Here is a 5,390-nt window from a genome sequence, read left to right as displayed (position 1 = left end):
AACATTTCTATTGATTATATGTCAGTTTAACATACAAAAATTAATGCCAGAATCCATGTTTTTGCTGATATTTCGCACTTATATACTGAAAATAGCTAGAAACCATTTACTCGATAGGTAAGCACTTCTGACTTCTGTAACAGTAACATTTGTTATTAACAAATAATTAATATTTTTATTAATTTAAGTGGGTTCTTACTTCCAACTGGTAAATTCAATGGCAAAAATATACTCCACGAACTTCTGAATATATTAACTATGGTAAAGATTATAAATTTGCTCATAAATTATCTAAGCGACATCTTTTTGCAGAGGATTACATCGCACGAACGTCAGATTAGCAGCTAATGTATTTTCTAACTTAGATTCAAAAGCCATTGTGTACTGCGACAAAAAAAATTATCTTAATAAATAAAACCGGAAAGAGGTGATAATATAAAAATTAAATATGTATAATTATTAATATTTATTTGTATACATAATGTAATTTAGGCTTTGGAAATTATACTATTATTAACGACTGATTTGATATTTTCAATACCCAGCATAAATTTTTCAGAGAAGCTGCAAGTTATGGACGAATCATAGAAGATCAAAACATTTTAATAGATAAAATGAGTAAAGTTATTAAGGACATGAGCATACAAGGAAAAAAATTATCACATCCTTTCCAAAAAGGCTAGTACCAATTGAATAGTTTTATAATATATAGCCATAAATAAAATAATATATTACATTAAAATATAAATTAGGTATAGGTACTTAAGTATCTTCTTAAAATATTGTTTTATGCTTTTATTTTGCTTTGTAGGTATTTTAATGTCAAATAAGTCATTGAAAAATGTATTTAATGATTCAAAAACATTTATGGTATAGAATATATAATAGGAAGACTAAACCAAGATGTATTGGAAAATCTTTTTAGTTTCCTAAAAGGAATGTGTGGGTATGCAAGTAGTAACATTACTGCTTTAGATTTTAAATACATGTATCTAATTAAATTGATGATCTAAGTTCTAAAATTATAATGTATACTACATTCATATACCTATTATTAGCAATTAGATTATATTATTTTATTTCAGTTTAGGATGGTACATCTTGGGAAAACATTCGGACATTATATTTACTGAATATACCAATACTGAAGTTGGTATCGAAACCAGCCTTTTGGATAGCAACGACTGTTTGATTGGTGAAATGTTCAAAAGTTTAGATCTGTTAGAAACTAGTGTGACAGAATCCACTAGTAATTATGTCAGTGTTGAATCTAAAAATGAAGCGATGACGGGATCTATTTCAAAAATTAAAATTAGATCTTTTAGAAAAGTTTGAAGTAAATAAATCAGATTACCAATTATTACTTATTAACTTACATATAACTAGGTACATATTCACCTGAAACTATTATGCATGTGTTAAACACTAATTAAGGGGGCAAAGGCGACACACATATTAACTCAACAACGTTCGGTTATTAACTGACTTTTATTCTGGAAGTCACAATGGTAAAGACCTTCTTAGGGCTACCAATGTGTCAAACCTTCAATATTAATTTCATAAGTAACATAATTTCTTAATTAACTTAATTAATAACAATTCGGCCATCCTGGCACTGTTGGCCGTTCCGGCAGAACATGACACATAATGTATAATATTATCATAATTTATAAATATACAAGTAAATAAAAAAATCAACTAAATTACATAACATACATAGTAGTTTAGGAACATATTAATTTGTATAGTCTTTTAAATAGACAGGTCTCTTGATCTTGTGACTAGAGGCCCTCTGACTAGAATTAGTGTTCGTTGCAGGTGGTGCCAAATAGTCTGATCTCATTGGCTCGGCCATCGTTGTGGTTACTGCTTGCCTATCCATGCTGTCACTGTTTGCCTCTCTTGTTCGGATTGATCTGTCTCACTGTCTCCCTGGTCCGTGGCAAAGTGCTTTAGGGCACTAATGTGTGCTGTAGTAGCATATAACTGTTATCCTTCATGATGTAAATCTGCATTCTTGTGAGTGTCGCCAGCACATACGGCAGTCACTATCTTTGGTTCTTGGTACTTGGGCTGCAACTTAGTATAGGTACCGGTAGACACTGGGGGTCGTCGTAGGTAGATAATTTCCCCCATACATCTTAATATTAGGTTTTTATGGTGTTGGTCATGCCGTGCCTTCCACTGGGCTTGCTTTTCTGCTATATCTTTGCGTATTTGTTGATGTATTTCGGCCAGTTATTGATATACTGAAATTAGTGTAGTAAGTGTATCCAATAGACCATCTTCAATCACTATGGTGAAGATAATTTTCTACGAGCCATGAAAATAGTAAAAATTGATTTTAAAAAGCTTCACGGAAACTTCTTAATTAAAGAACGCAATATTATTAAACGATTAACTAATAATATTATGAAAGAAATCAATAATATACCTGTAGAAGTTATAAGGTGTATTATACGTAGGTACATATATTAGAATAAATATTTGAAATAAAGATTTTTAAACACCAATTTATTGTAAAAATAAAACTAAACAAAAATTTACGAAATAAATAAAACTGATTATTAATTTTTTATGCTTGTTAGTTTTAGTTATTTAATTACTTATTTCAAAAATTTAAATGTTAGGTAGGTACCTACCGGTTCCAATTCTCCAATTTTTTTTCTCCCCAATAATTTTTCTCAACAATCATATTCATTCCGAAAAATACATTTTCTTCCAAAAACTATTAGTCCAAATTAGAAAATGTCAAATAAATAATTCTCCCAATTAGTTTATTCCGAAAATTATTATCCCAATACACATTGTTCCAAAGAAAGTGATAACTGATAACATATTCTGTGATAGCTGATAATGATAACATATAGCTTATACCACGATACCATGATACCAGCATATTACAGTGACACAAATTTTAAAAAAACATCATACAGTGATGCCATGTTAGCGGCACTCGTCGCTACGCTCCTCGGCGCCGTCGCTCCGCTCCGCAATTCGAAAATATCCCCCGACTTGCTGTGCAACACCACGTCAAGTTGGTCACAGGGTAACCACAGATTAACCACTGTACGTACAACCACTCTTATCGGTCCTTATCATTTTTCGGACAAGTGCTTATCACTCGGATAATATAAGATTATATATCGAATATTTTGGTTTCTAAATAACAATTATCCCAATTATTTATGTATATAATAAACAATTCTCCCAATTAACTTTTATTCCAAAATTGGGAAAATTGTACATTGGGACAAAAATATTTTGGGTGAATTTGGATACTCCCGTCATTCATAGACTAAGATATACTATAGATATACTAAGTATATCTTAGTCCATGTTAATAATAATTGTATCACTTAACAATTATCAAGGTTGGGCATTAACGAGTTAAAAGTTAAAATTAAGTTAAAACGTTAAGTTCATTAACTCGTTACTTTTTTTCTCAATATTAACGTGTTAACTTCAAGTTAATTTTATTTCAAAAATATCTAAATTAAGTTAATTTTTGTCCGAAGAATAATGCAGATTTTTGAATGTGTATTTACTTTGATGTATCATTTTAAATTTCCTAAGTTATTTTTTTGAACGTAAAGAGAAACTATATTAATAAACCATATTATTATGTGTCTGGAATTTTTTATTTTTGGAAATTAGCGAATTTTAACTTTACACTAAGTTAAGTTACTTTTCTTTTAAAGTTAACTTAACCTAAAGAGTTAACGAAAAAAAATACGAGTAACTTTTAACTTAACTTAACTTAACTTAATTATTTTTAAATAATTTAACTTAACGAGTTAAAAAAAAATCGTTAACTTGCCCAGCCTTGAAAATTATCACCACTATTGACCTGATAACAGATCACCATTAGACATAATATTTTATTCAATCACAATCACTACCACCACGATTAAAAATATATCTTAAGCACGATCTAATCTTTAACAATAGATATGGATTTTTTTTAAATGCAATCCCTGAATGGTTCCAACTTCTGAAAATTAATAAATAAGATTTCGCCAAAATACAAGTAGATAACAGAATGACGGAATACTGTAACCCCCGTCGGCTCCTCACTGCCATAGATATCCAATTGCATAGGTACCTATGAGAGACTGACCACCACTGGTTGGATTGGCATTTATCTTGAATCTTTCAATAGTCTTTCTCCTTATTTAATGGGCGGTAATAGTTAATAATTTTAATTTAAGATATTGGTATTAATGTTATTGAACATAAAAAAAAAGAATCTGTATTTTGAATACTTTTGAAAGGTACCTATTTGTGTTTATAATTAAATACTTTTAAAAGAAAGTATTTGAATACGTGGGTATTCTGAATACATTAGAAAAGTATTCTTAACGAGACTGGCCCAAACACATTACAATGTTTTAAAATCACTCGTCCAAACGCATCATTTGCTAAATTTCCCAAACACATTGCATTTTTTAAAAATTCGCTAAACGCAAACCGTAGCGATAGTAAACACGTGTCAAGGAAGGCATGGACAATTTAAATTTGTGAATACCATAATTTAATATTGCAGTATTAATCAATAAAAATTAATAATTATCAACAATTCTGCTTTTACCATCACAATGAATATTTATTAATACAAATACAATAATACCGACTGTTTTAAAGGAGTTCAATATAGGCAATTTTCCATGTGATTAATGCATTAATCGTGTAAACGTGTGCTTAGTAAGTGATCATTAATGTGAGTGATTGTGTATACCTAAAGTAAAATATAGCGTAACGCTCTCGCACGTGCACTAAGGTACATGTCAATAACGCAGCACTTTACGTAGGTACTAATTATTATACAATGTGAATTTTAGTGAAACACTGAAACTTGATTTCGTATTTCCGATAAGATAAGCTTAGGTACTGAGTGACATCATAGTATGAGACATGAGTTGTGAACATTTATTATACAAATTGAAGAGAAAAAATGTGTCTACTGCAAACGGCTTGCAAACGTTATAAGTTATAACAATATTATGTTATAATGATGTTATGTTTATAAAAATAATTTATTTTTAAAACGAAGACGGTAGATGGCGCTACTGTTATCAAAACGCGTATATTGAGTATTGTTTCATACATATTAATTGTATAATATTATTATTGTATACAGCTGAGTAGTAGAGTCTTTACGGTATAAGTGTAAACTAAAATATATAATTATAAATCATCTAGTTAGTACTTTGATAGGGGTCAAAAGTAAAAAAAAGGGGTAAGTGGATGTCGCTCTGCTGTACAGTAGGTTACAAGTGGGTCACTGTAGTCTGTAAAGGATGGTGTTCAGTTTGAATCCAATGACATAAAATCATTGTAAAAGAAAAACGATTCTCAGCGAAGACGGTCTGTCAGTCTCTATATTACTA

The 5,390-nt window shown here is 29.9% G+C and overlaps 1 long non-coding RNA gene across 1 annotated transcript; it reads left to right on the top strand.

Moving 5' to 3' along the window:
• Window positions 1-709, top strand: LOC107884993. Its single transcript, XR_003839642.1, has 3 exons — window positions 1-117; window positions 189-427; window positions 560-709. It is a non-coding gene; the product is annotated as an uncharacterized LOC107884993 (long non-coding RNA).
• Window positions 710-5,390: the final 4,681 nt, after the last annotated feature.

The sequence above is a fragment of the Acyrthosiphon pisum genome, chromosome A2 (genome assembly GCF_005508785.2).
Source record: "Acyrthosiphon pisum isolate AL4f chromosome A2, pea_aphid_22Mar2018_4r6ur, whole genome shotgun sequence".
Classification (NCBI taxonomy): Eukaryota; Metazoa; Arthropoda; class Insecta; order Hemiptera; family Aphididae; genus Acyrthosiphon; species Acyrthosiphon pisum.
This window is presented reverse-complemented; position numbering and strand designations above follow the sequence as displayed.